Source organism: Helicoverpa zea, chromosome 13 (genome assembly GCF_022581195.2).
Source record: "Helicoverpa zea isolate HzStark_Cry1AcR chromosome 13, ilHelZeax1.1, whole genome shotgun sequence".
NCBI classification, from domain to species: Eukaryota; Metazoa; Arthropoda; class Insecta; order Lepidoptera; family Noctuidae; genus Helicoverpa; species Helicoverpa zea.
The window spans coordinates 3210926-3236179 of record NC_061464.1 but is presented as its reverse complement, the minus strand read 5'-3'; the positions used below and the strand labels follow the sequence as shown (position 1 = coordinate 3236179).

General features: G+C 34.3%; 1 protein-coding gene across 2 annotated transcripts in view; it reads left to right on the top strand.

The window, feature by feature from the left end:
* The window catches only part of LOC124635912 (brain tumor protein), a 448880-nt gene that overhangs the window by 96356 nt on the left and 327270 nt on the right, over positions 1–25254 (top strand). For both annotated transcript variants that reach the window (XM_047171870.1, XM_047171868.1), the window contains exon 2: positions 21237–21259. The gene's annotated coding sequence lies outside the window, so the exon portion shown is untranslated. The remainder of the gene's footprint in view (positions 1–21236; positions 21260–25254) is intronic.

Here is a 25254-nt window from a genome sequence, read left to right as displayed (position 1 = left end):
TTTTTTTCATTTTAGGTAAGTCTGACATTTTGATAAAATTTCTGCTATCAGTTTCTTGGTAAGATACAAATCGCCAAGACCACGCCATTTAGATACATTTTTTAAACTATTAAGTATTACAAGGAACTGTTATCTGGCACGTCGGTCTTACATCACTTTTTAAGGCATATTTTTTATTTATTTTCATTGTTTGTAAAGGTCAATGACTTTACTGCCCACTGGTGAAGCTTTCAAAAGAGGTATTAAGCAATGTTAGGTTTTGTCTCTAATTGGTTAAAATGTGTAGGTTGTAAAAGAATGTACAAAATACAGATGTTTTATTTCACGACAGCGGATGAGCTTTACTTGTGTTTGTAAAATATACACATAAACATGTAAAGACAAGGTGATGTATGCTCACACATGTATGGTTCGTCCGCATTCGTCTCGTCATGATTTTCAGGATTTACCTTCTGGCTTTTGTATAAAAAAACACACATCAAACCTCCTATTTTACATAATATTTTCATGAAAAATATGCATCTAAACTCTAATCCAGTACTGTCATCTTGAAAATTAATTTTCTATCCTATGAAATGACAAGCAAAACTCGACTTTATTCTTGAACTATAAGGTTGTTTTCAGCATGTATTTTTTCACCTAGGTGTGCACGTTCTCTTCAGGTAAACGCCTATTTATTTTTATGTGTTATCATAAAATGGGAGCGGCAACGCGAAGTTGTTTGTATAAAAACACATTTTACATGCATTACAGTAAATGCCTAACTAAGTTGGTGCCGCGGAAAAACCCTGAAAAATATACGTAGGCGTCATTTTTTTATACGCATTTTACACAGAGGAGGGATTATAGCAGAGATGCCATTAGAAAGGTACGGAGAAGTGATCAGTTATTGTAATAAACGAGGCGTTTGGATTCCTTATCAAATCAAAACCAATTTGTCGAAGATTGTTCTAAATTGATTGGTAATTTTATTTGGAATAATGGGCGGGTTCCATAAAAGGTCTGTAAGGGCTGAGCTAGTAACGCTCCTCGTCCCCCGAACCTATCACAGTAGTAATCTGTGCCCGAACACCCGCAATTTGGCGCACTACTTATGAGATTTTGCGTTATGACATCTCTACTAACCATTTTGTTCTCCATGGTATTTGCAAAAATCAACATTGTTTTCTCTGTAAAATATGGCGTAAGGCTGAAGATTTTCTTTTCTTTTATGGTTTCCCAGAGAGACTTAGGTACAAAATTTTTGGAACCAACTTTATGGTTTTGTAAAACTTTTACGTATTTATATGGCTGCTTATTGTGGTAATACCTACAAAGCTTTGCTTCCTTTGATAATTTTGTGAGTGTAATAATTTATTTATTTATAAATGTTCTTTTTTGTTACAGGTAAACCCTTAACTTTTTGGATGGCTACATCAACATAATGCTACTGGCTACTGCTTTGGACTATCAAAAGGTTTATATTTTACTACTTTATCTATACAACTCGTAACATAAAAAGGACAAAGTTTTTGAGATTGTGAGGTTGTCTTTATATTTACTAAACGCTACGTTTAACGCGAACAAGCTCTTAATCTGTTAAAACAAATTTTCTTCACTACAAAATCCGCGATATATTTCAAACTACTCAACGTTGAAACCTTGTTAGTCCGCATTTACGAGTTCATATCAAAAAGCCAACGTTATGGATAAATTAGAAAGCTTCCCAGAAATAGAAGTTCATTAATCATAGGGACTATTGTGAGAACGATGGTTGTACGATACTATAGAGCACACTGCTAACTTTTAGTCGGCCGAGTTTGTTTGGGCTCATAAATCAGTTTGAAGATGAATGGCAGTACGCATATTATAAAGATCAGGTATTTAGCCGGTATCAGATCGATTGAAAACTTTGATTAAGTTCACAATAAAAATATAAAAAAACACTTTTTCAACCTTTGGGCCAACTGTCGACCGACTGTTTAATCTGCAGTTTGCGATACTAAAAGATTATTTTATGATAATTGCTAGATAATGTTGGGATAATTTACGTTATAATTAACTAGCTTCCGCCAGCGGCTTCGCCCGCGTGGTGTATTGATAAAAAGTAGCCTATGTGTTAATCCAGGGTATCACCTATCTAAATACCAAATTTCAATCAAATCGGTTCAGCCGTTTTTGCGTGATTGAATAACAAACATACATCCATACATTCTCACAAACTTTCACATTTATAAGTAGGATATTGTAATTCTAATAAGATTTATGATTTTCTATTGTCTTTTCTAGACGTTTGCTAACTAGTTTACAGTTTCCAAGTTTCGAATAATAATAATTTTCATGTTTACCTATGTTTTACAAATGATAAATACTTTGACTTTGACTTTGACTATGGTTCTCGATTCTGGATGTAGGTAATAAAATAATTCTCTATATAATAATAAGGTAGCTTGGGGATAGTTCAGCATTAAATGTGTGAATTTTTTTTTTAGTAGTACGTGTAGTTTTTGAGTTAATATTACTAACAAAAATAAATCTTTTAGCTTTTATAATACAATATAATATAACACAAAATTAAATTTTGTATTTAATCGTTCAAAAGTTCAATTGCTGTACTTAATGGTTTTATCGTATGTCATAATAATTGAATTTAAAATTAATTCACTGCAATCTGTCATATTACACGTGAATAACGCCACGCAAATGATAAGTTTATTAATGTCGGCTCAAATATCTATAATTAATTGATGGATAAGCTATTAATCAAATTAATATTTACATAGATTAACAAAATATAGAACTTTATAAACTTTTATCTTTGGGATACTCATAGCTGTATCTCAGACTGGAAACCGACCTCAAGACGCTAGAAAGATGGTGAGTCTCGTTAAACCGATTTCGATAAAATTGCATAAGTTAACTACCCGCTTTTTTGCGGGTTCACCCTCGTTTCGTAGGAACTACTGTCCGTACTGGGATACAATATAGCCTATGTTACTCAGGAAGAGTGTAGCATTTCAACAGTGAAAGATTTTTTTTAAATCGATCCAATCGTTTTTTAAGTTCACTGTTCATCCATCACAAACAAACAAAAAAAAAATTCTTTATAACACTAGAACCTATACATAGGCTACTTTTTAATCCAGTTGCAGGATATTTTATTAGGATTTCCTATGGGTAAAACTGCTTGTACAAAATGAGAATATATTTTATTCTTCATAAATATGTCTGCATAACCAAGCATTGTTCATAAGCTGCGCAAGAGTCTACGTAGCGAGTTGCGACACAATTGACTGACAACTTCATTGCGGTAACATTTGCTTACATGTATGATTAATTATTGTACTTTACTCGCTTATATATTACAAAGAATAATATCGTCTTAAGTCATAAGGTAATAGTTAGGATATGCATGTATTATTTATGAAGTTGCGAGCTGTTTCTTGCATATACTTCCGTAATCGGGTGCAAAATAACCTAGTAAAGTATGTCCTTTCTTGGTCTCTGTCAGTGTACCAAAGGTCATTTAAATCGGTTCAGCAGTTTTGTCAAGTAACCCGGACTGATAAGCAAAGGATAGAGTAACTTTCAGCTTTATAATATTAAAATAGAGATAAGAACTGCTCGCTTTTTCTATCACACTATGCACACGGGCATTTTTCCGATACGCTTAAGCTTTTTCCTCAAAAGTTTTCAGTACCAAATCCAAATCAATACATAAAAAACTACGGTACAAAAAAACCCTCATTTCCATATAAATACTTGCACTATCAACGTATCTATGTAAACACAGTTTATCTGTCAGATAAGCGACGAATAGTCGTAGTGCTGTATTGATTTTTTGTACTATCTGATAAGGTTATTCATGACATTGTAGTATTAACAGAAAAACTAAATAATTGTAGCTACATTTTTGGTTTGTTCAAGAAATTAGTACCTAATAGTCTTACTTATAAAAATCTCTAATCACCTTCTAAGCAACATTTTAACCAATCACTACCTACTTAAAGTCTTAAGTAGTGATTAAATGTTAGTTAAGACATGTTTAAGCAACGTTTTTTAGTAAGATTTTTTTTAAACAACCCTTAATTATTACTTATTATTTAATACACGTTTATAGGTGAGGCTGTTAATTTATAGGCTTGCCTGATTATAGTTCCTTGGTTTTTAAAACTGTATTTGTCAAAACCTATAGGTATACACGTATTTGGGTTATGAAAAGTAAACTATGTATGCCCATAATAATAACCTACTGGCTTCTTTTATTTAAGTACTTACTCCTGATTGTTAAAGACGCTAAACTTCCAGATCCTTATGAAGAAAATTAATAAAACTTAGTTAGGTACTTCTTAACAAATTAATATTTGATAGACTTAATAATTTTAACTACATTTTTGGTTGGTTGATGATTAGTACCTATATTTATCCGATTTGCTTGCCTGATTAGTTCCTTGGTTTTTTTAAACTGTATATGTCAAAACCTATATACATTTGGGTTATGAAAAGTATATAAATGTATGCCCATAATAATTAAACTACTGGCTTCTTTTATTTAGGTAATTATTGTTAAAGACGCTAAACTGCCAGATCCTTATGAAAATAATAAATGAAACTTAGTTACTTCTTAACAAAATTAATATTTGTAACTCTATATTTTACAAAGAAACTGATTACAGATTACAAAAATAGCAATTATGTAACAGTACATCTACCATCCACACTTTCCACAGTCAACTTGCTTATGTATCAAAAATGAAGCAAAGTAAGACTTATTAATAAATACCTAACTTAATTACTACGCAATTGCTGCCAACCTTTTCTCATAGATGGCGTTACAAGCCTCATAAAATTCGCACTACATATCATCACACACCGCTCACCGTTCCTCCATTCGCCGACAGATGTCGCCACACTACTCAAGGTCAACCACAAGGTCCCATTATGCCCTTGAACTTCGCTGAACTTCGGGGTTCATATAGACAAATGACCACGGATCGGAATAATGACCAAAGGATATTAACCTCTTTAGATTTGAATAAAAACTTGAATTCATGCTGTGTGAACTTGCTATTTTAGTTTTTTGGTCTTTGATTGGTACTTGTTGAAGAATTGTTTTTCGTAGGTTAATAAATAGGATAGAAGGAACTCATGCCTAAGTAACAACAGGGATTAAGCAGAATTAAGCAACGCTTAGTGCGGCCGATGCGTGAATGGGTGACAATTTATGTTACGAAGGCAGGAAGGCACGTTAAATAGTAGGTCATAAGATGACAGATTCAACACTCGGATACGTTGAAACTCGAACAGACTCAAATACACATATTCAAATTACTTAGAAAACGATTTTTAAGTTAAAAGTTTACTGAATACGCTAAATGTTTTATATCGTATAACATGTAACGAGTTGCCTGGGTAACTGAATTGAGGAGATCAGATACGCAATCACTCCTTGTAAATCCTGGTTCTCAGATACATCCATTTACTCCAGACACAAACCCAAGCTAGGAAAAGGCTAGGCCGATGATGACTTTTATTATAAACTTAATCTATTTTGAAATTTTATATGAAAACAGATGACATTTATTATGACTTTTTAAAACGGTTTTGAATCGTTTTGCCGATAAGGAGTCACCACAATGGTGGACTATTGAAGTACGCAACATCTCTATTGAACAGCTGTACTGAACGATTGAATGAACCTTTTGAGCGCCTCCAACCAATGTGAACGAATGAATAAGCGGCATTCGGTATCTGTGGAACGCAGCGTGATGGGATTTTATTATATGTTTTTTTGCGAAAATGGAACTCAACCTGTGACCGAAATTAAATAGATTATAGGTTTAAATACGGGCGGAACATTTTATGATTAATCAACCTATATGTATACTAATATAATAAAAAGGCATATAGTTTCTTTGTTTGCGCTACGGAACCGTTTTGAAAAATTCTTTTGTTGTTGGAAAACTATCCCCAAGTAACATAATACTACTCTAAATTTTATCCCGGTATGGGTATACCGGTATAAGGTATAAGGTAGTTTTTTTCAAAAATCCGGGAACCCGTGGGAAAATTGAGCGTGTTTTTCGAAGAAGAGAGAAGTAAGTTAATTCTTTCTTTCCTGCCGTCTTTCTTTATTACGTGTGCGTACAAAAAATCTCAAATAGACAAATAAATAAGATTAATGTTTTATGCCAAAAAATACCTTTTGTATAGTCAAGGTATTTTGTAGGTAAACTAAGTAATTATAGTGGCTGTAACAATAATTGTTATATGTAATTTTATTGTTTTATCACGCAGTGTATAACTGTGATTGAGGACAATAACTGGTTGTAAGATTTGCTATCAGCAAGCCGCTTATTATTTCAATTATTATACAAATAGCTATCTAAATACTGGTTATTATTTTAAATGTCAAGCAAATCCAATTCACGTACCTAGTGGGTAATGATTCAATCTGCACATAGGTACATTGGTACATTGTATTACTAGTTTTAATATTTACTTTATAACCTCTAATGTCTGAATTTGCTTTCAAATACATATAGATGAAAAGTGGAAGTAAAGATTATAATTTACACATCATTCCTTTTTAAATTATTGATGCTGCATATGAAAAATGCTATATGCATATATGCTGCATACAAGTTCACCCTTCGCATTTTTCACAAAAATAAAATTGTCTCACGATGTTTAAGTATGTTTGCCGATTTTAATTTCAGTTAGCTATAATTTTAACCACGTATGTATTACAATAATAGGACGGACGTTATACCTACATTAAAGAAATCAAAAAATACTTTGACAAAGTCACAAGACATTGATATTACACCTAGAAAGCACTACTTTTTTACAAATACCAGCCCAACCCAAACAGACTAAACCCAAAATAAACGTTAAACAAAATAGTTGGGAAACCTCGAACACACGTTGTCAGTTCGCCACAACTTGCCGACTGACTGATCAAAGTGAACATTATGATCGAGTGGCTAACTCCCAGTCAATAGCTTTGTGGCTATTTGATATTTTTCTTTTGTTGTATCTCTTATTGTTTATCGTGGTGGTCCTAGGTGGTTAAAGCAACATCTTCTTGATTATACAAGTACGGTTTCGATTCCAGTTCAGGAAGGAACTTGCCAGGGCTGCGGGATTGTTCGAAAGAGTTACCGCGGCCCTAGTACACGAAGGGCTTATGAAGGCGCGTGGTGGGTTTTAGTCAGTAAGAGTCTGACACTCCCTCACGCTGTACGCACAGCGGGAGGATTCATTTGATAATTTCGCATTAAAAAAGGTTAAAAAGGCTTATAAGACGTACAAAATATATATTATTAAAAAAAAAACGAAACGTTTCTAATTAAATTTACTTAAAATTAAACGGCTACGGCAACAATAAATAAAATGGAGTCATTGAATTTTTATTTTAAAAACAATAAACACAAAACAGACGTATGGAAAACAATGCACTCAAACAAAATTAACAGTCTCAATATTGGAATTGATTGAAAAATGAACAAAATTCATTTCATTAAGTTGCACAGAGGATTCATTCGGTCAATTTGCAAATTAACTTGATACGCAAAAGGCGGTTCGAACAATACAATAAAAGCGCGGGAAATGAGTGAATGAAGGAATGAATTGAATGCTTTTGATGAACGATGAATGTAATGTTTAGATACGGTGCAGTGATTGAGTTATAAAAAGCCTTTTTTTATTTGCAATTTCTTTTTAAGGCCCAGTCTACACCAAAGTACTTAGTGGTATTGAGTTGCCCCGAGTAACTGGTTGAGAATGACATTAAATCACTCGCTCCCTGTAAAGTACTGGTACTAAACTGGTACTAATTTAGCTTGAACTATAGCCGAATCATTTTTCAGTTGTCAAATCGCCGATATTTGACAGATAGGCGTCGGTGTGACGACTAGTTCTCGTTTGGTTATCGTCATAGTTAAATTGAACTTGGTTGTTTTAAAAATCTAAAAAATGCCTCGTTCCTCGTTCGTATCTTTTGTTCCTTCTTAAGTTTTTTCTCTGCCAAAAGACTTTTTATTCACACAAACGCAGATCTAAGCTATAGTAAGAAAGAGGTACTTACCTATTTACCATATTTAAATTTCTCATACCTCAAACATCAAACAACGATACGCGAAATACCGCATTTGTTTCCTAATCGCAATATTATGCTTTATCACAAGAAACATTGGCGGTACTATTCCAACAATTTCTTTTTCACGCCTCTCGGGCTAAGAATTGTAACAATGTACACATAAATGTGAATATTGCGTAACGTATAAATGTGTTTTATTTATTTATTTTGTACGTAACAGAGAAATGTATCATTAACATAATAATGTATGGCTGTTTAACGCGGTTTCGCCCACGTCAAGATATGTAGAACTACTTTTTTCAGCTCCTTGCTTGATAAATGGCCTGTGTAACTTGTAAAAAAATTAACTGACGTCAATAATAAGTATACCTTATTCTACGTCCTAAAAATAGGTAGGTACTATGCTGAAAACTACATCAAAATCGGTTCAGCGGAAAGTAAGATAATTGAGCACAAACATACAGGTCAAACTGAGAACCTTTTTGAAGTAGGTAGAAAATGAAAGAAATTAAATGTAATCGACTCAATAGTTCCTGAGATTAAACTAACTGTTATAGTTTACAGATAGATAAAATCAGTTTTCCTCATAGACGAAAGAAAAGTACTAATCAATGGTTTACGCACTTTCCCTAATGGGATATTTCAATTTCGGGACAGTAGCTCTGATATAATCACATGGACATTAAAAGCTAAAGCTTTTTCATGTTTAGAAGCCTCACAATGTTCACGCCACACTTAATTATTGCGGAATGACAGACATTTGGAGCCCTGGCAGACTGCCGACTAAACATCGGCTAAGTGTCGGTTGACAGTTGGACGACAGTTTAGCTAAAAGTGATAGTGACTCCCATCGAACCTTTTAGCCGACCGATACATGATCGCTCTAATGTGCGCACTACATTTCGATACTGATTACGAACTTGAACAAACTATTGGCCGACTTATATTTTGGAGTTTGCGCAGGGTCTCAGCAGATAAATTATTTTAGGTATATGAATGAAACAACATAGGTATTTAGATAGAGACGACAGCACATCAACCTACTATCTATCTGTCAAAATTAACCAATAAATTTTCAACCTTATGACAATAGTGGAAGGTTAATGTTCGATTGGTAAAAATTAACAGATGCTGGCCTCTGTACAAGACTTCGACATTTTCTATACACTATTGACTCCCGTCAAAACTGTTCTTTAAGTTCAAAACAATTGAATATCTCTCATACAAAGTCGATTAGCCTGTCATACTCAATGACAAACATTCACAATTCATTCAACGATCGAATGAAGTGAACGAACTATCGGGCTGTATGTGAAGGTAATTACATGAATAAAGCTGAACCGATGTCGATGAACTACGCATTGAGTCACAAACAATGGATTCGAGAGCCATGGGTATGGTTGATTATGGGTATAAGCTTGCTATGGAAATTATAATGAGGGTTTTGAGTTGATTAGCTGTGTGTTACCTACATGTGTTTTGATGTGAGAAAGAATGGGAGAAGAAAGTATGTGTGTTTGTACGCGTCGGTTATGATTCGCAAAAAGGAATAAGTAAACCTAATCATAATCAAATATGTAGATGTAAAAATCAAACAGTGCATTAAAATAAGCATTTCTAAAAACAACATATAAATGCCTATCAATTGAGGAGTATCTGTCAATTTGTTCAAAACCTAAACTAAGATGCTTGATTAAATGTTTCTTTTAGAGAAACGTCAATGAAAATAAATGCAGCAATATAGATATCTTGATATATATTGGCATGACCTTGAAAGATGAGTTAGCGGCGGTTAAAGTACATATTTAATATTTTGTTTTACTGTTTGAAGCTCCAAAACTAAATCACCAAAGGGTAAAATACAAAATTACCTTCAATAACATCAGCTATTCTACCAAAAAACGTGGCTAAATCGCGCAAAGAAATTCCAACATTTCAAAAGAAAGAAACGTACAAAAAATCACTCAGAATTATACAAGGTAAAATCCCGTGAAATCGTAGCATTAATCTCCCAGTTTCGAGGGAAAAACACACAGTTTATCGGATCAAAACCCACTATAACTCTTCTTACTATGAGAATAGTGGCATTGAAATATTAAGGCAGGCACTTAGAAGCCAGTTTTTCAAGAATATAGGCGAAAAACGTGTCTATAATACTAATTTAGTTAGATAATACCGTACTATCTTACTATAAGTTAAGAATGTGTCCTAATGTAAACTTGTTTTTTTGATAAAGGAAATAGAATCTTAAACTTAGAAATTTGAAAACGCCAATCCGCCTTGAGCAAGCGTGGTGATTAACGCTCATTCCTTCTCTGTATGAGAAGAGATTTGTGACATGTTCTATGTAAATAAAAAAGGCTGATAATGACTTTATGTAACCTTTACAATAATATACTGGGACCCTTCTCTACCCCACCAAGGCCAAGGCCTGCGGGGCTGCGGGATTTTTTGAAAGAGTTACCGCGACCTTGGTACCTAAAGGGCTTAAGAAGGAACGAGTTTGACACTCCCTCACGCTGCTAACTTACAGCGGGAGGGGTCATTTGATGATTTCCCATAAAAATACCTTCTATACAGATAGAAACATTGTAAATATGTTTTATTCAAAAGATTTTCTTCCTTCAAAATCTTCCTATAAACTAGCTTTGAACCAGTGTGGATCATAAAAAATATTGTGAGATTACGAAAATCCCGTAAAGTTATCAATTGATTCTGACAGTTATTGTATTGGTGAAACATTCGCGCCTTCATGAAATAAAAATATATTTCTCCTCTGGGCTTTTGTTGGGAAATTGACGGGGGAAAGTTTTAGTAGTTTTTTGAATTTATCTGTACAATTTTTTTCTTCACTTCACTGGAAAAAGGTTAAAGTTCTTTATGCAGTAGCATGCACTGTTATCGGCTCCTTATTGTTTATCCAAAGTTTTGATAAAATCACGCTTTAGTTAATGTGTAACGTTCTATTGTGAAAACACACTTTATTGTAAAGAAAGAAAGAACGGAAAATATATTGCCTACAGCGCTTTCACACTAGCTGATTTTCCACTACGTTTTTCCCCGCGTGACACATTCCGAGCGACAAAAACCAGAAAATCGGTTAGTGTGTATTAGCGCTTATTGTCACTAAGATTAAATTATTACCATGACACTCTCTGGTTCGGAGACAAACATATACATAGGTATTATTCCTATACAGAAGGATATTTTCAACATTATCGAATTCCTATACAGACACCTTCTGAAACCCAAATGACATTGACCGACAAGCACTGATGACATAACAACACTTTTTTACATCACTACATTTTCATACTTACCCACAAAATTGAGTGCGCATGACGTTAAAAGTGCAATATTTGCATCAGTTCACAAGGACCAGTGAACCTCGTCTCGCTGGTAAGACGGGATGGGGCGCATTCTTGAACCGCGTTCCGTTACGCACACAAGCAAACGTTGTGTGTCTGTGTGAGTCATGTAGTAATCGGTAACATGACAAGTGATTTGTAGGGCATTTTTTTTTAATTATGATCAAGTAGATTTTGTATGTGATGTCGTCTGTAGTTATAGTGACTTTGGGCAGTATAATGCTTAGGTACTATAAATAAATAGTTCTATGTAAAATGTATTGGTACCTACATGATAGATGTTTCGGCGACTTTATCGGCATCCCGAGTGAACTACGTCTGCGCCCTGAAAAATATAATTATATCTCTTACCAGGGCACTATCTATTTCTTTATAAAAATATCTCCATCAGTTCCGCTGTTTTATCATAAAAGCGTACTTAATATACTAATTCACTTTGTATTAATAGTAGGTAATTCAATAAGATATTAATAAAAAGTAATTATTACACCGACCTTGACTTTTATTTTCAAATTATATTACTTCGTATTATATTATTTTTTTCATTCAGTTATATAACCTTGTTCAATTCTGCACTCAATCCAAATTAAAATTCAATCAAAGCACCATAATGTTCCATCCATTCTTTTTTCAAACCAGATTAATGTCTACCCATAATTTCAAATTCAAAAAAGGAATGTTTCAAATCACTACACATAAGGCTTGGTACTTCGGACACGCGCAAGAGTAAACCGGTTGCAAATAAAAGGGAAAGGACCAAGATTGTATAGAAAACGAAAGGGAACAGTATACAACATTCTTGATACTCGTTTGAATCTGTTTAAAATTCTGGACCGAACTGGTTTTTTCTGGACAGCCCAATTTGTGATTTGATGGATCTGATACTTGAGTTGTTTTAGGTTTTTATTTTCAGGGTCGCCGGGAATATTTTTGTGATTTTTCCTCAATGTTGTTCATATGAAATATAGTTTTGGTCAGATAGAAATTGTGATCATAATTTCTTTTACCATTAGACTGTAAAAGTAATTGAAATATTTTTTTGATAATTTAATTTATAATTCAACAATTTAATATGAGCCATAGCCAAACGCCATTTATCCATAGGCATTTACTACAATTTATTTAAGACTTTCTTTAATAATGAAAACTATTATAAAGACTTTATAATTTTAAAATATAACTGAAATAAAATAAAATAAATGGTCTATTACCAACGGAAAAGTCTACAATTGATACGAAACGGTAATCTTATTCGAAGCATTCAAACATTCAAATTTCGAAACGAACGAACGAATGAACGATAAAACTACTAATAGGAATGGAGACGGGAGCTAAATCAATCATCGGTATCAGTGAATGAAATCGCTCCACGAATGAAAATTGAATACGATGAATTATAGAGTTGCTTGCGTATGGACATGGAAAATGTAAATAAAAGTGTGTGAAATGGTCAAATCTATTGAACAATGCCATTATTTCAACACTAATTGATACCTTATAAATACCTACTATAAAATAATTATAAAATGATATGATTATTATTGATTATAAAATGACTATAATATGATTGATACCTTATAAAATACTAGTTGTTTCCCGAGTTTTACGAGCGTCCCGAAGGTACCTATTACTTTCTTCACCCAGATAAAAACCTATGTTCTTTCTCAGGTTCAGACTATCTGTGAACTAAAGTTAAAATCGGTTCAGTGGTTTTGGCGTACAAACGCGATGGACAGACAGAGTACTTTCGCATTTATGATATTAGTACCTAAGGTTAATATTATTTCTATATTCAAGTATGTAGTTTTAAAATAATATGTACCTATTTAAGTATTAGGAAGACTTTCTAATAAGTATCTCGTGTCTTAAGAAGCTCTATAGCCCACTGTTTGACACGTAAAAGGTATTTCTAAGCCTAAAGTAAAGTAACGTCAATTCCCAGACTAAATCCTTTTGGGATAAGGCAGCCTTATTTTCTAAACTTTATTGTATCTATGTACTGTATGTACAAAAGTGGCATTTGTCTGGATGTTACGAACGAGCCTAGGTAATGTAAAATATTAATTGTGAAATCAGTACAATAATAATATAGGTTTAGAACAGCACCTTTGTCAACGAGACGATGGTTTATACCCAATACTAAAGCCGGTACCTTTTTAGAACCCCGTTTTATAATAAACTAGATTGAGTTTTACGAGAACTTTGCAATCACCAAATCATTAAAAGCTAATTTCAGTACTTCACCTACTATAATCAAAGTATTATTCACACTACCAACATTAAAATAATAATAACATTCTTATTTCAAAAATTGCATTCTAGAATTAGTTGCACTAAGAATACGTGCACAGTACAAACTTTTAGTCGGCCGATAGTTTGTTTGGACTCATAATATAAATCAGTATGAATATGAATGGTAGTACACACATTACAAAAATCATGTATTTAGCCGGTATCTGAACGACTGAAAACTTTGATTGGAATTAAGATTTTTTTTGCTACTGATGAAAAGTCGTGGTGTCCAAATGGAAAAGAACCAATCTCTCAAATATAAGTGCGCGGGTTCGATTCCAGGTCAGGCAAGCACCAATCCAATTTTTCTAAGTTTGTATGTACTTTCTATAATTATATATTGGACACTAATGACTGTGTTTTGGAGGGCACTTTACGGGTAGCCAAGTAAGTCTGACTCCAGTCATACCAAGCACTACTGGGTTGCCCGGGTAACTGGGTTGAGGAGGTCAGATAAGCAGTCGCTTCTTGTTAAGTACTGGTACTCTGCTGCCTCCGGTGAGACTGAAATCCGACCCCAACATAGTTGGGAAAAGGCTCGGGAGATGACACTGGTTAATAAACTATTTATATTTTTTTTTGGCAGCCCTCGGATCAATAGTCGGCCGACTATTTAGTCTGCAGTATGTGGTTTCTCTAACCAGCGAGCATTCTAGTCACGTTAACCCATTAATGTTCAAATTGCATTGTGATTGCTAACCTGACATTATATTGGCATCGATGATATTATGTTGGCATCAATCACAGCTACTTGCATGTGCTTGTAAAGTATAAAATGACCTGAAGTGATTCGTTACGAACTATTAGAATCTTAAGCTTAAGAATTGTTTGCATCATTTTAGTAAATATTTCGTACAGGGGTCGTGTACCATCGCGTATCGTGAATACCAATACCAGCTACAAAGACGTTCAAATGATAGCCATGCCTTTTCAATCACGGAAGAACTGGTAATGTCAAAATAAAGTTACTCATCCACATATGGCGCCAAGAGTTGCCTTACTTTTAATCGGTCGTCCCATGGGGCTTTTACTTAGCCATGAGAACTTCTATCGCGATTTTTTATAGCACTATCGGCAGAGTCAGAAGCCAGAAAGTCTGACAGCCAGTCTTACCAAGGGGTATCGGGTTGCCTGTGTAACTGGGTTGAGGAGGTCAGATAGGCAGTCGCTCGAGGTAAAACAATGGTACTCAGCTGCATCCAGTAAGATTGGAAGCCGACCCCAACATAGTTACGAAAAGGCTAGGCACTAGGCAGATGATGACGTTAGCACTGTATCTGTGGCTTGAAATGATACATTACTTAGATTAAAATCCCAACTGACGTTTGTGTATGCTCACTATAACGTCCAATGGTTATCCAGTTATCAGTAATCCTGGGTACCGAGTGACTCAATCACAAGTATCATGTCCAACTAATTGGACTTCACGTATTGGATAATCGCTTCACTGGATACGAATATTCAATGATTTCTATCAGTGCGCAATTGAAAAGCTTTTGACTTGCAAAGACTATCGAATCGTTTTCATTTGCGATGGAGATATGGTACTATATTTACTTATAAATGTAACAGCATGAGTAATGTTTTACTCAAGAGATTTTGAACATACATATATCACAATTTTAGGACATCTAGTCTACATTTTGTACTAAATCATGTTAAGACATATGTTTATCCAAGAGTCCAATGACTTACCTATGCGAACATACAGTTTTCTGAGAAACACAGTCTAAAAGTTGGTGACTGGATATGAACCCTTGCATCGGAAAGCTGGTAAAGAAATGTCGGTCCTGCGTCTGATCTCTCTCCGGTCATGTCAGATTGTCGTCCCATCGCGTTATGAGAGTGAAAGAATAGAGAGTGCACCTGTGTCTGCGCAAATGCTTGTGCACTATGACATGACCTGTGCTGCTGGCTGAACTCTGTAGAACAGCCGCCATGGCCGATAATATGTCTGGATTGTTACATCAGCCCACAAATTAACATTGTTCTTTTGTATAAAAAACCCACCATTGTCCCAACTTTTCGGAACAGGTATTTCGGATACAATTACAAGTATTGGTAAAGCACATTTACATGCACCGTATCTATGAATAGATTGGTCGAAAGGAAGCGTACTTGGCCCCGTTAGGTATTTCGAAACAGCGGCAATCTGAGTAACTGAGATCAAGTGAATGGCGCTCAAGGATCCAGCCACAATTGCTTGGTACGTGTTGTAATCGCGATAGTATTAACCCTAGTAATTAGTTTAGGTACTATACGATAGGAGCCATTACTGATAATGGAGTATTTAAATTCTATCTCAAGTTTTAGTGGATAAATTAAACATTTTGTTAAAATGATCACACAAAGTTATGTTACGATGTAATAATGACAATCAAATACATTGAACACTAATTTCGAATACCTAAAAATGTCATTCCATTTGAAAAAAAAGAAAAGCGTCAAAAACCTATTTAAATATAGAACGACTAGGACGCCCAGTTCCATATTTGAATAAGGACATCGGCCAAACACTAGAAAATTCTAGAAAGGAAAAAAAAAAGATTGAAAATGTAAATTGAATGTCGTTCAGGATTAGATATGATGTGTTCAGGTCCAGTATTTACTTTCTTTTGTTACCAGCGATCGAAGCATTGAAAGCTTTCGAGGGGCAAAAATTGAATGAACGACTCTTGTATAGTGTAACGTGGTAACTAGGAAAAAATATTGGTATTTTTTTATAAAGATGATTGAGAATTTTGTCTCTATGTGTATGGCTTGTTTGTAAAGTATACTTTTTGATTTGAATTAAAGAAATTGACATTATTTTTGAAAAGATATTATCTGAATTACATTTTTTTTTGCACAAGATATAAAAAAAATAATTAAAGTAAGTAAATAATTAGATTGTAAACCTCAAGAATTTAATTTAAAAAAACACGCACTTTTCGCAATGTCGCAATAAAACATTCAAAAAGTAAATACATAAAACGAACAAATGCCCTTTATTCAACTCCATTAATCAAAAGAAATAAAAATAATAATCCAGGAAGTTGCCACCAAAAACTCTTAACGTCAGATACTCATTCCCACCTCACAACAATAGGGCTTTCCCTTATTGCGAAAGAAAGTGAATTTAGTGGGGTGCCTGCACGGAGGAAGGAATAATACCGGAGATGTTATAAGGAACGTAGGTCAGGCAAATTCTTGTAGGTCAAGTGGGCTTGATCAGTGACTAGAACTAACGAAACGTTCGGGTTCCTTGTCAAATCCTATCTGTAATATCAGCCAACCAGCTCGTTTCATATTAAGGATTTTATAGTGTCCAAGTGACAGTAGAACACTGGCTCCTAAGTCACAGGCATTCCTAGTTCAGGGGCCAGGGTCTCAACATTTGTGTGCTTTCATTAAATTGTAAAATTGCTAGATGTTAAGCATTTTGTAAGGATTTGCATCAATAAAGCATTTATTTATTTATTAAATCCAAACACCAATCAATCAAGACCAATTTTAAACAGATTGCTGAAATTGGTCTTGATTGGTTGGTGATTTTCTTTAAAAAAATAAAATTTGGGCGGGTTCCATAGACGGCGTGTTAGGTGCTAGACGCGTTCCTCGTCCCCCGAACACCCGCATTTTGGCGCGCTACTTTCTTAGGAGATTTTGCGTTATGACATCTCCGCTAGTCATTTTGTTCTCCGTGACTGCTTTCTTTTTAAATGGCCCTTAGATAATGTGCCCTTTGTACACAGAATTGGGAATTATTATGGTTTACTGGGTGAAGGAAATAACGCGTGTATTAATTCTTTCGCGTTTACTGTTTTTACTTTATTTTAGAAGGAAGATGAGAAATGCTATTGTGTTTGTAATTTTTAGTTGTTATTTTGGTAACAGTTGCTTTGTATACTTATTTACTTTTATGAAAGGTAAATCTTTGAATTAAGTATGCAAGTATGTACTAATATTTTGGTAATCGTGTGTATTTTATAGAGAAAATGATGAGTTTTCCAAAGGTTTTGCTATTGATCTTCCTCGATGTTCGCGAACAATTGTTTCCATAATTTTAGTGGAATCCCGCCGTAACAAGTACATTCTAATTTCATAAGCTTAAGGAAATGAGGTACAATCTCTCTGGGATAACTGATGAAAATTCAGATTAGCTCTCGAAACGTTAATTCGCTACTGTGCAACAACATGTTATAGTCACATAGCAAATAATAATTCTAACTAATATTATAAACATGAACATATTTCTTAGTTGGTTACTCTTTCATTCTAAAACGGCCAACCAAACCAATTAAGATAAGATTTACCATTGAGCTAGATGAAACTCTGGAGAAGGATGTCCGTAGAACGCTGATGGGGACGTTCTTCTTTCAAAAGTACATAAGTTCGCAGAAATTATATTTCAAAACAGACCCCAAAAACTTGCAAATTAAGACGGTTCCCCAATCCGAATGTGAATACATCATTTGAATGCTACAGAGTAAGGTCTGACGAGGTAATATATATGCGGAAAGGGACCAGGTTATCTCGTGGCCACGTCAATCAAAATGTGGGGTCCAAGCGGATCTCATGTGACAGATCTTTGATCTAGTTCGCGGAGATTTTTCCCTTTTCGGTCACCGGCTTTTTGGGGGTCCACCAAAATGGAATCTTCGAGTTGTTTTTTGTGAAGTTGATTCAGTTTAGTTCTAAGTTATTGGAGGAAAAACTTTAAATATTTTACACGTGTCCGTACTCTGTACTAGGCTACATAAGTTTTACAGTAATGACAGTATTAATTGCCATTTTAGTTTTTAAATACGGCTTCATGATTATATGCTCTTTACTTATATTTATCACATAATATTTTACACGTGTCCGTACTCTGTTTGTATAGCAGAAAGCACGCATTGCGACAGAACTGCGTAATGCTTTTCCTGAAAAAATCTTTTAGTGCCATGTCACACACGCACAAGTTATTACATTCCTTGCTAAGGAAACAAGAAAGAAAATTCCTGTATTTTCTCACTCATATAGGTGTCTTTTAAATCAAGAATTACATTTTTATTGCTGTAGTTTGAGCGTTGGTCTACCCACCAATGGTATCGTTTTCAAAATTGAATCAGTGTAACTATTCTCAATTTTTCGAGGATTATTTGCCATTTAAATAATGCCGGGTTTTGAAAACAGTTAAAAATGTGGATGCTAGCTGTCATGTTTGATACTAGTTATGGGTACTCAGTAGCCGGAAAGTCTGGTTACTAGTATTTCTCGGGGATATCTGGTAGTCCGGTCAACTGGGTTCAGGAGATCGGTAGTCGCTCCCAGTAAAACACACCTACCTGCATATGGTTAGACTGGAAACCACCAGCATAACCTGGAAAGTCTTAGTAGATGAACACTGAAATATTCAGTACAAACTTGTTACAAAAATATCACAAAATACAGGACCAAACGTCATACTAAACGGCCATTTAACAAAAATACTTAGGCTCTTTTGACCATCATCAGGAAACAGTTAAGTAAAATTTAAGAAACATGGGACCTTTTTACCTGACCGTAACATTTGTCATTCTGGATCTTCTGAGAGCCTGAAATGATCTGTCACCATGATAAATGACCGAGTCTGATGTGTTTTGTCACTAAATAGGTTAGACCAGAAGGATTGGTCGTGAGGGCCAATGATGGGAGTAATAAAACTGGACTGGCTTGTACTAAAGGTCAGGCGCTGCACTAACGTAGATTTGAGCAATTTAGCTGGCCAAAAGTCTTTTTTTTTTAAATAAAGGTTATCATCAAATTGTGGGTAAAATGGAAAGAGGAATACCCCAGCAATAAGAATTTACCACATCTACCTACCAAACATGCGATATGCGCTTGCACCAGGAGTTAGAACTTGACCTTAGTGCAAATTTTACGTTATACGTTTTTAGAGATCTCGGTAGACGGTATTAAAGAAAAATTATTTTTGTGCTATCTAATTGATATTAAGCAACTATTATGATGGATTCGAGTTGTGTAGGTAACAGTTATTATATTTTAATATATTTTGAGTGTGATCACTTAATTTTTTATAGTATTATTTCAATTTTAAAAGAGGGTGTGTAAGCAAAATATTTTTTTAGTAATTTTCTTGTTTAAACACAATTTTGTTATATTATCGCGTTCGACCGCGTAACATTTTTTTTAGTTTTAGATATTTGACATATTAAACTAGCTTACGACATATTATTTGGCTGCGGATAGCTGCGGATGTCCGACTTACAGGCTTTTTAAGATTTGAAGCTCATACAAAAATAAAATACTTTTTTCTTTAAAATGTCACAAAGTGCATTTTTTTTTGTTTTGGGTACCTCTGGCGTAAAAATAGTGACCCTACGTTATATTTACAATAAAATACAATAGCAAGATCTGACTAATTTGGAAGAAAAACTAAATTACCTAGGAAACTAACTTTTGACCTATTAGGGTGACACACCTGATAATATAAGCAGTTTTAAACAAAGATTTGCATATTTTAAAATAGCTACGAAAGTAAGAAACTGAAACTGTAAAAAAAATCCTTAAAACTAATGAGAATTGGTTAAGCAGAACATTTGAACGCCCGACAAGTGTTGGAAATCGACCGGGGCGGCCATCTAAATCACTTAAAGATTGTAGTGAGAGGACTAAACGAAGGAAAACTAAAGAAATACGAAACTGAAGAAATGTGATCAACAAAAAAAAACATCAAAGCAAGATTATTTTGCCCTGAAACAATAAAATATGCTACTACCAGCTGAATCAAACACAGAGTCTGATATATCAGAGGCAGAAAGTGAGGAATAAAAAAAATATTAATTATTTTTTTACTACACTACATATTATTTTGAAATAGATATAATAAAAAATATCATAACTACTTTTAAAATGAAAATATATTATACTCTACATTAAAAAAAAAGAATATTTACGGTTTTTTTCAATAAAACATGCTTATTATCAAAATACAATGCTTAAATAAAAAAAATAATGATAAAATAAAGATAGAAAAAACGAAATACATTGTAAAATATTTTTGGCCGCCTAAATTGGTCAAATCTACGTATGTGCGCTGTAAGTTGAAAAAGTTCTGTAGTTAAAGGTGAAAACGAGACCTTATTATGATAATACTCCACGGTCTCTACGTCTGTTTGTTACTTATGTACATATATCACATGAACTGTGATAGTTACACTTGCAATTTAGCCTTCTAGCGCTAGCGAGTCAAGTGGGACAGCACTCGGCCAGTTTTTTTAAACTTCATAGATATATAATTACTTTTAAAGTTGAAATTTTCCCTATGTATACGAGTTCTATTGGTACTTATAAGGTTTGTTTTGTATCTATATTTGCGAGGAGTTGACCTATTGTCCATTTCTGTTGACTTATATATTGCGTTAACTCGCAACAGCATAAGCATTAAACGGTTGACGTCATTAAATACACTTTTTTGGTCAAAGAAGTCAGTCACGTTTATGATTTTAATGGCTTTTCTATTTTGGTTTCAGATTTTCGGCTCGAGATTATTAAGGTATGTTTCCTAAGGACTTGTGACGTCACGCGGAAAAGTTTTATGAAGATTTGCTGAAGGTATTTCAGATAATAAGTCACCCTTATATAATTTGGGATTACTACTCTGAAAAATTGCGTTTTGAAGTATTTTGGTTAGCTTTTTTACAACTGGCTAAAATACTTCGATGTATGAGATGAATATTTTAATCTCAATTCATCAACTCCCATGAAACTATACTGGATAATGCCCAATTTTTAGACCAACATCTAATAAATTCACTTGAAATGACAACGAGCTACTGCTCTAAACAATTTAAATCAACAACAACAATTTTCAAAAAGACTTACATAAAGCGGTTCGTCCTCGCTCGAGCACCCTCACTATCGCATGTCAGAAGAATATTGCCATCTCCAAGCCCTTTCATCTCAGCTTCCAGTCTCATATTGAACCACGGAGTAGAAAACGATGACTGGAGATGCCAAAATGTGGGTAGGTCAGACGCCTTCTTTTAGGTCAAATACATACGATGGGTTTAACCGAAACGATCAGTTACGAGTGGACTTATGAAGCGTTCGGGTACTTTAAGACAACTGTCAACGGATTTTTGGTATTACAAAAAAAAACCAGGTCCAAAAAAGGCGTATAAAGGCGAAGACAGAAACTTTCCTCGTCCCCCGTCCACCTGAATTTTATCGCGCTACTTTCATAGGAGATTTTCCGTTATGGCACTTCCGCTAGTCATTTTGTTCTCCATGTATTGAACGAATCTCCGAGTCTCGAGCACAATGCCTGATCGATACCAGGATTAAGAGACTCTTAGAGCCAATTTGGCGATTACGTCACTGATTTTTCTTTTATTGAGACAGATGAGTGGACAGTTGGCTTGCTGATAAATCTTTTATGGTTGAAAAGAGGCTAAGTTTAGATCTGGATAGTACGGATAGATCTCAGATTGAAGGTCGTTTGATTGACAGACTTTTGGTAGTTAAAACTTTTATAATCATTGAGGTTAAGAATCGAATGCACAAAAATAAGGGTTAAGTACTTAGTACAGGTAGTCAGAAGCCAGTAAGTCTGACGCCAGTCTAACCAAGGGGTATCGGGTTGCCCGGGTAACTGGGTTGAGGAGGTCGGATAGGCAGTCGCTCCTTGTAAAACACTGGTACTCAGCTAAATCTGGTTAGACTGGAAGCCGACCCCAACATAGTTGGCAAGAGGCTCGGGACATGATGATGATAAAGCTTTAAGTACTTTCAGGTACTTTAGTGACTATTACACAACCCAAAATTCCAGACAGAAAAGAATTTATCAAAAAATAAAAGTCACATCAAGTCAAATCTCCAAAAAGAATTTGTTCGATAAAATTTAATCTTTAAAAATAACTGTGAAGGATCGTATTTTTCATACGGAGTCGTGACCACTCGAGAATTCTCGTTAATGTCATTGAATCCGAACGTTGAATTGAAATGACATTTTGTCGGACGAGTGGCCATTCATTGGTTCTCGTGATTATCTGAAAATCTGTTTGCGATTTTATACTTTATTTAATTTGTGGATGTCTGCTTTAATTTTGTTGCAATTGGATGACACATATAGTTGGTATATTAGATATCACACGTGTTTTTGCTTAATCAGTTGCCCTTAACCTAGATAGCCCTTTGGTTCCTTGCGCATTTGTTCAACAGATTATTTTCTTTCGAACAGTCCCAAGTAACTACTAAAAGTTACTTCTGATTTTTGAATGGTCAAAAATATATGAACATAGCGTTACTGTCTAAATGGCTAGCTTATCAGAATTGCGGACTACAAATAAGATTTTCACTAGAAGTATGAGTGTGTAAATAAACCTAAATGATCAGAATAATGGCGCTTACATACGAGCAGAATTTCCCTTTGATTTTTCTAATTCATTTTCTAAATCAGTCGGTGTTAATAAACTTATTACTACATTAACGAATGAACATTAAATAACGAATTATTACTACTTAAAACTAATACAGTGCATCAAAAAATTGCTCCTCATCGCTGTCACTGGGTAATGTACCCAAAAGACTGGCAGCATTTTTTGATGCACTGTATTAGTTTTAAGTTGTATATATATATAAGTTTATTTTATTTTTTTCAATTAATGTAAATATTTTGTAATGTTAATAACATTAAACTCTTTAATTATTACTACATTAAGTTTTGAAAATAATACGATTCACTCATAATTTCGTACGTGTGCTATCTAAATACTTATCTTCTTAATTAGACGACGTTAAATTCAACAGATAAAGACATTGTGTCTTTAACCTTTTTCATTATAAAGAAAACTTCATAATTAAGTCAAAGTCTCCAGAGGTACAAAAATATAATTTTCTTCTAATTATGTACTGTGAGTTCTAGCCATATTTCTTAAAAATATAGCGTCAAAATGCCAAGTAAAGTAGAATTTCAAAAGATTTTTTCTGCGTCTTGTCTAGACTGAAAGTCACCGACATTTCTCACTTTTAGAGAAAAGTTAACCTCTGACAAAATAACAGACATGATAAAAATAAATAAATTATCTCCCATTGTATTTTTATCTTCGACATCCAAAACATGTACCAGCTATTATTTCTTCAATCATTTTCTTAAATCTTTTGCGAAATAAAATAGATACTTAACTGTGTAGTTTCTCAGTTAATTTCCATATAAATTGTCGAATTTATGTTCGAGCTGAAATATCGTTGTTTTAAATGAAATTAACATCTGAAGCCAACCTATTTCAGCTTGTTTATTAGATTTCATATGTATAAATAAATAATGTCGGGACACCTTTTCACACACGGTTGGTTAGCCCCATGGTAAGTTATTAATTAACTTGTGTTATGGGTGCTAACACAACCGATAAACTACATATAGCTACACATATACATATTTATAAATACATATTGTAACACCCAGACCACGGCCAACAAGCATGCTCATCACACAAATGTCGACCGAACCGGGAATCGAACCCGGGACCTCAGATTCGGCAATCCGGCTTGGTGACCATTGCGCCATAGAGGTCGTCAAATGTACACGAATATGTATGTACACGAATTTCTATTCATATTTGAATCGCAAATTTGTTTTAGCGTCGCTCAAAATACGCGTCGTCTGTAATTATTCAAAAATTAAGTAATTATTTTCAGTTCAGTCTGCTTGTTCATATTCAAAAAGTTATTCTTTTGAAATAAATTGAAGCTGAATATTACTGAATAACCACTTCAAAGGGTTCACCCTTTATCAGTGAGAGGTATGAAGATAAATTTCAGTTCAGTTGTCGAATTTAGCTCGAAATTTGAGGGGCGTTTTCAAATGTCTTTGTGTTCCATGGAGGATAAAATGACTAGCGGAGATGTCATAAAGGAAAATCTCCCAAGAAAGTACCGCGCCAAAATGCGGGTGTACGGGGACGAGGAACGTTACTGTCTCTGCCTTAATACGCCTTGTATGGAACTGAACCCGAACATTTTATGTAACACAAAAAATCGTTGACATAATGTCTCAAAGAACTCGGATGCCTCGTTAGTTCAATCACAACTGAACGTTTTGGGCAAGTTCACGGTACTTTACATGACCTACAATGAGGCGCCTGACCTACCTGCGTTATGGCATCTCCGTTCATCATTCCCTTCTCTATGTTTCTCTTTTGTCAAAAGGACGTGATTTTAAAACGGCACAATAAATGTTTGGGGCAAAAAAATTTTCTTTTGAACCGTAACATTATAAGGGAAGTGTAATTGTCGTTATTTCATTTGTCATCGCTTGCAATAGAAATGGTTGGCAATTTGTTAAGAATTATGGTGTTTGTGAAGAAATTGTATGTTTGTTGAGGTTTAAGCAATGATTTAACTTGGGAGATGATGATGCATATTAAGTTAAAGAGCCTACGCCTTATTAAAAATTGTGTTGAAGATTTGCGTCTACCGTTTATTATTTGAAACTGTTGGGTCGCAGAAAGTGATGAAAAGGACATGTTATCCAGATATCTTCTGCTAACA